The sequence below is a fragment of the Fukomys damarensis genome, unplaced genomic scaffold (genome assembly GCF_012274545.1).
Source record: "Fukomys damarensis isolate Sample0158 unplaced genomic scaffold, DMR_v1.0_HiC HiC_scaffold_14, whole genome shotgun sequence".
Classification (NCBI taxonomy): Eukaryota; Metazoa; Chordata; class Mammalia; order Rodentia; family Bathyergidae; genus Fukomys; species Fukomys damarensis.
In genome coordinates, this window is record NW_022900926.1 from 30,307,085 (window position 1) to 30,319,524 (window position 12,440).

General features: G+C 36.8%; 1 pseudogene; it reads left to right on the forward strand.

Annotated features, from left to right (window-relative positions):
* Positions 1–1,218: 1,218 nt before the first annotated feature.
* LOC104865395 lies at positions 1,219–2,856 on the forward strand (annotated as a pseudogene).
* The last annotated feature ends 9,584 nt before the right edge of the window (positions 2,857–12,440 follow it).

Below are 12,440 nucleotides of genomic sequence, written 5' to 3' on the forward strand. Positions count from 1 at the left end.
CCAAAAAAGAGAACTATAGGCCAATCTCCCTAATGAACTTAGATGAAAAAATTCTCAATAAGATACAAGGAAACAGAATACAGTGTCATCAAGAAGGTTATACACCCTAACCAAGTTGAATTTATCCCTGGGATGCAAGGATGGTTCAATGTAAGTAAATCAATAAATGTAATACACAATATTAACAGAGCCAAGGACAAAAACTGTATGATAATCTCAATAGATGCTGAAAAAGCATTCACAAAATTCAACAAACATTCATGATAAAAGCCCTGTAGAAAATTGGATAGATGGTCTTTATATTAATTTGATAAAGGCTATCTATGAAAAGCCAACATCCAATATCATACTCAATGGTCAAAAACTGAAACCTTCAGATTAAAATCAGGAACAAGACAAGTATGTCCACTACCACCATTCCTGTTCAGTATAGTTTTGGAAACATTACCCACTGCAAGTAGACAAGAGAAAGAAATGAAAGCAATAAAGATAGGAAAAGAAGAAGTGAAATTGTCATTGTTTGCTGATTATCTGATACTCCATGAGGAAGACCCAAAAAACTCCACCGAAAGACTTCTAGACTTAATTGACAGTGTCAGTCAAGTAGCTGTGTACAAGGTAAATACTCAAAAATCAGTAGCCTTGTACACAAATAACATATTTACTTAGAGTGAAATTAGGGAAACGATCCCTTTCATGATAGCATCCAAAAAAATGAAATATCTAGGAATCAATCTAACAAACAAAATAAAATACCTCTACATTGAGAACTATAATACTCTGAAAAAAGAGATTGACAAGGATATAAGAAAATGGATAGACATCCTTTGTTCTTAGGTAGGAAGAAAAGCCATAGCAAAAGTGGTCATACTTCCAAAACTGCTATACAAATTCAATGCAATCCCCACTGAATCCCCACAGAATATTTCACAGAACTGGAAAAAATAATCCAAAATTTCATTTGGAATCAGAAGAGACCTAGAATAGAAAAATCAAACCTTGGCAACAGAGACATGGCAGAGGGTATCACAATCCCCAACTTGAAACTATACTACAAAGCTACTGTGATAAAAACAGCGTGGTGAAATCCATCTTTCTTTTTGTTATTGGTCTTTGAGTCTTCTGCTGTTTCATCATCGAGTCTTTCCCCCTTTGGAAAGCCACTCTCGCTTTGGCTAGTTAGCTTGTGGATTTACCAAAACTGACAGAGATAACTGCATGATTCAGGAAGAGTTCAAAGAAGAATTCTCTAAATGCTACAAATCACATACTGATCAAGTTGTATTGATATTTGCTGGAAAATTTTTAAAAGATCTAGATACTTTGAGTCAGCATGGACTTCATGATGGACTCACTGTTCATCTGGTTATCAGGTCTCAAGATCATTCAGCTCAGCAGACAAATAGCACTGGAGGCAATGTTACCATTTCATCAGCTCCAAATAGTAACTCTACATCTGGTTCTGCTACTAACAATCCCTTTGGATTAGGTGGCCTTGGAGGTCTTGCAGATCTGAGTAGCTTGGGGTTGAACACCATCAACTTCTCTGAACTACAGAGCCAAATGCACTGACAACTTTTGTCCAACCTTGAAATGATGGTCCAGATCATGGAAATTTCCTTCATCCAGAGAATGCTTTCAAATCCTGACCTGATAAGGCAATTAATTATGGCTAATCCACAGATGCAGCAGTTGATACAGAGAAATCCAGAAATTAGTCATATGTTGAATAATCCAGATATAATGAGACAAACATTGGAACTTGCCAGGAATACAGCAATGATGCAGGAAATGATGCGAAACCAGGACCGAGCCTTTAGCAACCCAGAAAGTATCCCAGGGAGATATAATGCTTTACAGCACATGTACACGGACATCCAGGAGCCAATGCTGAGTGCTGCACAAGAGCAGTTTGGTGGTAATCCATTTGCTTCCTTAGTGAGCAATACATCTTCAGGTGAAGGTGGTGAGCTTTCTCATACAGAAAATAGAGATCCACTACCCAACCCATGGGCTCCATGGACTTCCCAGAGTTCTTCAGTTTCTAGTGGTACCACCAACACTGTGAGTGGCACTGTTGGTAGTGCTACCAGTGGCACTGTCGGGTAGAGTACTACTGGGCCAAATTTGGTGCCTGGAGTAGGAGCTAGTATGTTCAACACACCAGGAAGGCAGAGCTTGTTGCAACAAATAACTGGAAATCCACAACTTATGCAGAAAATGTTATCTGCCCCCTACATGAGAAGCATGATGCAGTCCCTGAGCCAGAATCCTGACTTTGCCGCACAGATGATGCTGAATAATCCCCTATTTCCTGGAAATCCTCAGCTTCAAGAACAAATGGGACAACAGCTCCCAACTTTCCTCCAACAAATGCAGAATCCTGATACACTGTCAGCAATGTCAAACCCTAGAGCAATTCAGACCTTGTTACAGATCCAGCAGGAGTTTACAGACTTTAGCAACAGAAGCCCCCAGCCTTATCCCAGGATTTACTCCGGGTCTGGGGGCCTTAGGAAACACTGGAGGCTCTTCAGGAACCAATGGGTCTAACGCTGCACCTAGTGAAAACCCAAGCTCCACAGCAGGCACCACTGAACCTGACACCACTGACACCAGCAGCTCATTCAGCAATGCTGCATGCTCTTGCTGGAGTAAACCCTCAGCTACAGAATCCAGAAGTCAGTTTTCAGCAACAACCGGAACAGCTCAGTGCAATGGGATTTTTGAACCGAGAAGCAAACTTGCAAGTGCTGATAGCAACAGGTGGTGACATCAATGCAGCCATTGAAAGGTTACTGGGCTCTCAGCCATCATAGCAGCATTTCTGTATCTTGAAAAAATGTAATTTATTTTTGATAATGGCTCTTAAATCTTTAAAATACCTCCTTTATTTCATTTTGACTCTTGGAATTCTGTGCTGTTATAAACAAGCCTGATATGATGCATTTTAAGGTGGAGTGCAGTAAGACTGTGGGTTTTTCTGTGCTTTTCTTTTTTGGAACAGTAGGAATCAGTGCTTTTCATTTAATTATACTGCATGCATCAAACACTTCTGCATTCATTGTAATTTTTTTAAAGCATCACCTCTTATAGTTGGGTGAACAGGTTTGTCTTGCATCTGTCCAATTTATTTGCTTTTTAATAGTAATTTATGTAGAATAAAAACATTAAAAAGAAGTAAATCATTTTGGCTCTATAATTTATGGTATAATATTGCTTTTTGTGACTGGCATGTATTTTTGCAACAAATGCTGTAAGATTTATATATGGACAACTTTTGCTTTATTTTGCTTTATTTGCATACGGTACAAGGTGCATATCTGGGACCACATTTTTATAAACATGTTAATGTGTTAGGTTATGTGCACAGAGCACTTGTAACCAATGAAGTAAGGCCAGGAAATACTCCTAAAACTTAGTGTTTCCTACCTGTGTGGAATCTTACAGAGTCTTTGATAACAGCACCCAGCAAAGAGTGCCAGATGAATACAGTAGAGAAGCTGATCTGGTTGTCTGTTTAGGGTCATATAACTGTATAGACTGCATAATATAACATCGTCTCAGCATTCACAGATGGACTGTAAATTACCTTAATCCTTGTTCAGACGGAACAAGGATTGTAACCTAAACTGCCTTTTCCTAGGACTTTTCAGCTTTTCCCATATGTAGTTTAAGAGGCATTGTGATTAGCAATTGAAATGTTGTTTTCACTGAAATTGTTAATGTTTCAGTTAATTTTATTTTTATTTATTTATTTTTTTTTTGGTACTGGGGATTGAACTCGGGTCCTTGCACTTGCAAGGCAGGCCACCAAACCGCTGAGCTAAATCCCCGGCCCCCATGTTTCAGTTACTTTTAATCACCATAAAAAATAGGATTATCTTTTGGGTTTATCAGTTTTCTCATGCACAGGGAGTATGTGAATTTAAAGTGATTTGTTTCAGAAGTATTTGGATAGTTCTATTAAAAAATAGTTAAATATTATGTTTTTCAGAGCCTCAGAGAGGGGGAAATGGGGGAGGGGAGCAAGACAGAATTGAACCGGGATTAGGTCAGCCTAAAATAAATAATACTGGCAGCCAAGATTCTGTTAGAATTTGTGTGCATTTAGTATAGTAATAAAGTGTCATTCGGGGTGAAAAGCAAAGAACCGTTTTAACAATGTTGAGTACATTTGGCTGTTTTACAGCCTTTTTCTTCCCTCCCCAAAGAAGTTCTGTTTGCCTAACTCTCAAGTTCTTAGGGTGGTACGTTCCTTTAGGACCAATTAAAACATAGCATTGGGGCCAGTAATACATTTGGCTGACTGGTACAGTATTCTCTTGGGTCACATTCTCTTATGTACAGTTACAGGAATTATAATGTTAAAGTAACCTAAATGAGTTGACCAATAAAATTAAGGAAAATATAGGTTGAATTCCATTAACTCTATAAGTTGCTTGCTATTAATAAAGGTCTAGAGGCCAGACTGCCCACCAGTCCACGCACTGTTGTGATACTTTCCCCAGGAGGCAGACATGCTCCAGAGGTCACGGAGGAGGCATGGCTGGATGTTGTCGAGGGTGTGTTCTGTGGCGTAGTGCTTTCTGCCTTATGCCTTGGCTGGTTTAAAGACTTTTGCACTGATGAGTGGCAGTATAGAGTGTGGGACAGTGTCACAACCAATTTGATGGTTTATTAATCACAAAGTAACAATAAATCTCTAGCTTTTACAAAAAAAAAAAGCATGGTACTGGCATACTCATACTGACATACTCAGATACCTTATCTTTGACAAAGGAGGCAGACACCTTCACTGAACAAAAGATAACCTCTTTAATAAATGGTATTAGAAATACTGGATTTCAACTTGTCAAAGATTAAAACCAGACCTGTAACTTGCACCATGTACTAAACTAAAATCTAAGTGGATTGAAGATATGAATATTAAAACAGAAACACTAAACTTTCTGGGAGATAAGTTAGGTAGAACTTTTTAGTTTTTTGTTTTGTTTTGTTTTGTTTTTTTGTTGTACCAGGGATCAAACTCGGGTCCTTGCCCTTGTGAGGCAGGCCACTGAACCACTGAGCTAAATCCCTGGCCCTAGGTAGAACTTTTGAAGACATCGGTATAGGAAAAGACTTTGTGAACAACCCTCAGTAGCATGGGAACTAGCACAAGGAATCAATAATTGGGATCTCACCTTTTAAAAAAGTTTTTTCACTGTCAGAGAAATCACTAGCAGAGCTAAGAGACAACCCATAATGTGGGAAATAAATTTTACCAGCTGTTCCTCAGACAAAGGTCTACTATCTGAAGTATATAAAGAACTCAAAAAAATCAGATCCCCCCAAATGTAAAGACCCAATCCAAAAATGGGTATATGAAATAAACAGAAATTTCTCAGACAGAGAAGTAAAATCAGCTAATAAACATATGAAAAAATGTTCCATATCACTGGTCATTCAAGAGATGCAAATGAAAACAACACTGAGATTCCACCTCACCCCACAAAGAATGGCTGCTATCAAGAAATCAACCAATACCAAATGCTGGCAGGGTTGTAGGGAGATAAGAACCCTTCTCCATTGTTGGTGGGAGTGCAGACTGGTGCAACCACTGTAGAAATCAATATGGAGATACCCCAAAAAACTAGGATTAGAGGTCCCATTTGACCCAGCTATACCTCTGCTGGGTATCTTCCCAAAAGAATTTTAAAAATCATAGCAACAATATATGCTCTCCCATTTTATAGCAGCATGCTTTGGAATAGCTAAAATTGGAAACAGCCCAATTGCCTGTCCACTGGAGACTTGATAAACAGATGTTTTTTTTTTTAATAAAATGGAGCATTGCTCAGCCATAAAGAATGATAAACGAGAGATATTTATAGCTAAGTGGATGCATATTGAGGCCATACTCAAGTGAAATTAATAAGTCATATATGTGTAAATACTGAATAGTTTCTCTGCTGTGAAAAACTAAAAATGTAAATTGGGATCAAAATGTATAATTGATATTGTGTAACAGAAAGAAAAGGTCTAAAAGAGTAGAGGAAGTTGGAGAGGTAAGGGAAAGTTAAAAAGGAAAAGAAAATTTATGTGAAAAGGAAAATCATAGAAACAATGTCTTTGTAAACAGGGAAGGGTGGAGGGGCTGAAGGGAGGGCTGGGGAATGGGGAAAAATAAGAACCAAGATAAATCAGGTAAAGGTACAAGATCCCAATGATGAGTGTAACTGTACTGTATACCTAAAATGTACCAATAAACTTAATAAAGATTAAAAAAAGAAAATAACACGTCTAAATTAAATTGCACAGCACAAATGAAAGGAAAGCAAAGCATAGAAATAGAACAAAAAAACTATGCATACAAACTTTAAATATATATTTAATGAGGATCACTGTAGGAGAAATTAGGAAAAAATACAAATCAATTGAGGAAATGTGTAATAAAATCTTCTTACAGCCCTGCTATTTCTATGTTCTGTTTAAAAAAATTCTAGCCTAATCTAAATCAAAATGATTTTCTTCTATGCTTTCTTATATATCTGTTTGTTTGATCCATTTTAATCATCATGTATGATATTTAAAAAATTGTGGGTGTTTTTGGTATTTTTCTTTGCTTTTGGGGTCTGTTTTTTTTTTTTTTTTTTTTTTTTTTTTTGCTTGTGGATAGCTAATTGCTGTGGCAACATTTGTTGAAATGGACATTCTTTTCCTATTGGAATAATTTTGCATATGTTTCAATAATTAATTGCCCATATACATCTGGGTCATTTTCTGAATTTTACTCATTGCTTTTATATGTCTTTTATTTTACCAATGCCAAATCTTCTTGATTACAATTTTACCCATCAAAGTTTTTTCAGATTTTACAAGATGTATTTATAAAATGTTCTCATTCTACTTGGATTTCAGTGGTAAGGTTTATAACCACAGAAATGGCACTAGTTATTTTCCTACCCAGTGACAAAAATCCATTAATTATGACAGCATGTGGACAGCAAATAGCTCTTATTTTAATGGTCTTATAGCTCTGAACATAAATTATACCTTGTAAATAGATATAAATATATATTTTACATAAATATTAAATATTTATAAATCACAATGCTCACAAAGTCGGTGAACATATCTGTTTTATTCTCTGGATAGTCCTGGCACGAAAAAGGTATATCTGTTTGGAATGGAAAACGTTAAAGTCTGCAACTTGGATAAATGAATAATATCTTCTTGTCTCTACTGAACATTAAATTGTACTTTGTTTGCTGGCAACTAAACAACGATGCTTAACTTCTGTTTTTTCAATTATCTGTAGAAAATATAATGGTTTTATTTTTATTTTCTTTGTTTAACATTGCCAATCCTCAGATGTGGCTCTATATAAACATGGAATGTTCCAGGAGGCAAAGTGTCTGTCTGTATTGTCCAAATCTGTATTCTGAACTTCAGAAAGATGAGTCATTTTCTGGTATCTAGTAGGCCTGTCTATTTTTGTTCTACTGAAAGAAGAAAAATTCCATTTCTATCTTTAGAGCATGACTCTACTTGAACTATTAGAGTTCATGAAAAACAGTAATTTCCAGGAACTTTTTTTGTAGTGTTTTTCAGGGTCTTTCTTTGTTCTGCTTGACTTTAGCAAATAGTTTTTATTTGTGACCTGCATTTTCTAATGTACAAGCCCAATGCTATCATTCATTTCTACCTGTTCTTTTTCTTTACTTTTTATTTTATTGTAATTTTAGAATATTAGATGATACCAAAGAGGTTCTCAGAGAGAATGAAAACAGATGAGCAGAGTGCTCGTTGGATAGAAGAGGACACTGGGCTCTCAGTGTCGAGTAACAGTGCAAAGGAAAGCTAATGACAGCACCTCAGGAAGTCCTGCTTGCTGAGTTTCAATCAGAACAAGAGGTCTCTGTTAGGAAATGTAAAAAATGGTCAAAAGGCATAATAGATATTGTGAAATAGGAAGAAAAGGTCCAAAGGGGAAGGGGAAGTGGGAGGGGTAGGGGAAAAGAAAGATGGGAATGGAATTAATATGAAAAAATGAAGAAAATGGAAACAAAGTTTTTGTAAATAGGAGGGGGTGGAGGGGTTGAAGGAAGGGAAGAAAATAAGAACTAAGATAGATTAAGTAAAAGTACAAATTTCCAAAGATAAATGTGATTATATTGTATACCTAAAATGTACCAATAAAATTAATTTTTTACAAAAGACTCATTTCAGGGCTGCACTCAACTCAGCTTCTCTTAATTCAACATACTCTAGAAATATCCTAGAATACTGTGAAGAAAACTCCATGTGGAAGATTGACAAATGTTCAGTGTTTAAAGGTAAAGGTTTTCAGTGCCTAACAATAAAACAATATGAAAACCTAAAAAAGACTAAAAAGTTTGAGTCAGGAATGGAAAAACAAATAATATTTATGATGATTAATCATATTATGTCATCATGACTGCATTGAGAAATGCACAGAAGCTCAGTAAAGCACACTTCTGGGTGTGCCTGTGGACTGTTTCCAGAGATGAGTATGCCAAGCCCAGGAAAGTGATGGAGAAGACTCATCCCAGTCTTGAGTGGCATCATCTGATGGACTTCTAGCTGGATAGAATAACAGGGGACGATGAAGAAGTTGGTGCACAATGAAAAGCTGCTTTCAGTGAATGCATCTTTCACTTTCACCACCTGTACATCTCAAACTACAGCTTCTTCAGTCCTCCAGGGCAGACTCATCTCAGGAAGCTTCCACACCTTCAGTGTCAGTCAGGTCCTGCATCCTTGATCTCTCGCATTCCACGGCTTCCAACTTCTTGGGCTGAACAGCCACCAGATCCTTCAGTTTTCCACATTACAGGCCACTGTGGAATCACCTGCCTCTGGTCGTATGAGGCTGCCTCTATATCTATGGATATTTTTTCTCCTTTGGAGATATATATCTCCACAGTGGACAATCATGGGATGGACAAGCTGCAGTCCTGTGTAAGTCTGTGAAAGCAATGACAGGCTGCTTGGGTGTCCCGAGGCATATACAAATTTTTCTTTAGGATTCTACTTGCAATTCCTTCTAAACTTTCTGAAATTTAATTTATCTTCTCTTCTTTCATTGTTTTTATGTAAAATGTTAATGTGAAGGCTTTAAAGGAACTGTGATTTCCAAGTCATAAATATTCAAATTAATCATAGTCTAGGAAACAGTGCAGTATTGCTTTGAGATGATTAAATACTTCTCAATACTAGATTCTTTACAATGAAAACCCTAGAAATGAACATCTTGCATTAAATAGGAAAACAACAAAAGTTCTTAAGACACCCGCCCCCCCCGTGTTCAAAACAGTAAGTTGTTGGTAGGTTAAATATAGTGATCAGATCCTATTGTTGAAATAGATTTATGATACTATAATTATTTGTCTTTTAAATTCCAACCATAAGAACTTATGGTATTTATTAATTCCTAAAAAATAAGAACTTATACATCAAAATCATTTTCTGAACTGCATACTTCAAAGAATAAAAAATGGTTCGATTTCAGTTACTATTGTGACTACTGTATTTCCAAAGGCTTTAAACATTTATTTAGAAAATTTTGTCTTCTAATGCACAGAAAAAAATTCGACATGGGTATCTTTTTTCACTAAAAAATAATTTTTATTTTTTTAAATACTGCTTTTAAGAATTTAAATGTAAAGATCTTGTATCTTTTTCATGGTTAGTCTTGATTCTAACCCTCTTTTACAAAAGATAGATGGAATCCAGAGTTCATACTTCTTGCCTGCATTTTTATTTAACATTCAGGAAAACAAAATTCCTGTAATGATTACACTAGAAATATCAGGCTGTATTTGATACTTACCATGTTAGATTTCCATCACTATAGGAATATACCTGATACAACCCACTTATCTGAGGACAAAAGGTTTATTTTGGCTCACAGCTTTGAAGGCTCAGACCACAATCAGGTGGCCCCGTGGCTTTTGAGCCAATGGCAAGGTGGGTCATATGGCAAAGTAAAGTGGCTCATTTCATCATGGTTAAGAAACAAAGAGAGTGGAAGAGCGACAAGCTGCAGCCCCATGGAGATCTTTGAGGGCACAGCCTATGCATCTAAAGACCTCTCACTGGGCCCTGATTCCTAAAGTTTCCGTTGCTTTCAATGCCACTACCCTGGGGACCAAGCTTTTAATGCATACACTTTGATGGGACACTCAGATCCCATTGAATTGTTAACAGATGATACATGACCATGAGATTATCAGAATGGTGATTTCCATTCACCCCCATATGCCTTTCATGCCATCCACTCACATGAGCTCACGTAACTATCTCAAATCCGGTGAAATCTTTGTAATCTTCCTTACTGAGTTTTCTACATCATTGGACAAGTATTAAAAATAAGATTCCTCATTTGAGAACAGTAGCAAGGATTAACATTTTCATTTATCTTTCTTTAAAAAATAAATAATGCCCCTCTGCTAGGACTTAGTTCTCCAGAATTACACTGGAGTGCTCACATCCGCACTTTCTGCCTCCTGTGTCCTGTAGCTTCCTCATCCCCTGCATGCTCGTAACAAAGCTCTTGATCCTGACTTTCATGCTGGTGTGGGGCTTTCCTGTGTTTGATCACCTTTCTCAGTATCTGCTGCTATGCTACTTCCTTGCCTGCTGTCCACATAAATGTCCCCATCCTTTGTGACCAATCTGATTGGGTGACTTGAAGGTTTTCCTTACATCACTTGTAGGGAGAGCTGTCTGATCATAATTTCTTTTTACATTCCAACAGGTTTTACCAATGGTCTGTCATTGGTTTCATCCTAAATGATTTTATAGTAAATTTAAAAGTAAAAATGTTTCCTTCACATGTACAAATTCATAATGCATCCATTATATGGCATGCAGCAAGTCCAATTAATCTCTTTCCTTTGGTTTCTTCATCTCCAGTTGTTTAACATAAATATCTGCCCAGTCTAGCACTTTCTTTTCTATACTGGAGATTGAAGCTAGGGCCTTTTCAGTGAGCTATATTCCCCAGCCCTCTTTTGTAATTTTCTTTGTGAGACAGGGTCTCACTAACCAGTTAAACTGCCCAGGCTGGAATCAAACTCGGGATCGTTTTGCCTCAGTCTCCCAGAGTGGTGGTATTACGGGAGTGTGCCACCACACCCAATTCAGCTTGTCACTGTTTAAAAGACCTTATACGTTTATCTCGCTCGCACTCGGTTGTCTGCAGTCTTCCGTTTTTGTTGCTACCACTCAGATCAGTTTCCTGAGCAAGGAGCAGGATAGAGGAGAGCTAAGAACATATGCAGAGAGGAACTGAAGATATCTGTTTTTCTCTTGGCCAAGAATTTCAGTTTCAGTCTTTTAAAAAATATATATTATAGTTTTTCACACCAGAGAAATTACTCGGTATTTACATGTGTGACTTATTTATTTCACTTAGGAGTATAACCTCAATATGCATCCATTTTCCTATGAATGACTGTAATTTCTCATTCTTTCTGGCTGAGTAGTATTCCATTTTATAGAAAAACCACATATTCTGTGTCCAGCTTCCAACTGATGGGCAAATGGGCTATAATTGTAAATAAGATCCAAATGGTATAATTGACAATGTGTAATGGAAAGAAACGGGCTAAAGGTGTAGGGGAATTGGGAAGGGTAGGGGAAAGGAAATAAGGGAAAAGAAAAAATATGAGAAAATGAAAAGATGGAAATAAATTTTTTGTAGATAGGGAAGGGAGGAGGGGGTAAAGGGAAGGCAGTTGTATAGGGAAAAATGAGAACCAAGACCTGTCATGTAAAGGTACAAGATCCCAGAGATGAATGTAACTGTACTGTATACCTAAAATGTACCAAAAAATCTCAATGAGAGAAAAAAATATTGTATATTTTATATAACCCTTTATAGCCCTTATTTTAAGTAGAGCTATATAATGCAACTAAAGCAGAATTTTGCTATAAGCTTTGAAGACTTAGTCTGGAAAGAGTTCTGATATAACACAGCTGCATGCATATTAAACATACATTATCCAGTTTATCTTGGTGAGAACAAAGAGAACAGAAAAAGGAAAAAAATGGAGCTACATGGTGTCTTCTCAAAGGATCTGAAGTACTGAGGACAGGGGATATATCACAGGTTTCCTGGAATAAATGACTGCTAAAGAGTCAAAGACATTTTAAGAAATAAAAATAACCATCTTATTTCAGAAAGACCGAACATCTGTATCTAATAGACTAGTAAAAATTTTGGGAGAAAACAAATCAGATTTTTTAACATTAGCCTAGTATTGAGAACTCCTGTACTGAATGTTACACACACACACAGACACACGTACACCCATGCAAACACACACACCATCCCTTTAACTGCATTCTCGATATTTGGAACACAGAAAGATATCTTGGGCCAAAAATAATAACAGAAAGAAGTTAGAAGTTCCACTGGGTGAATCATG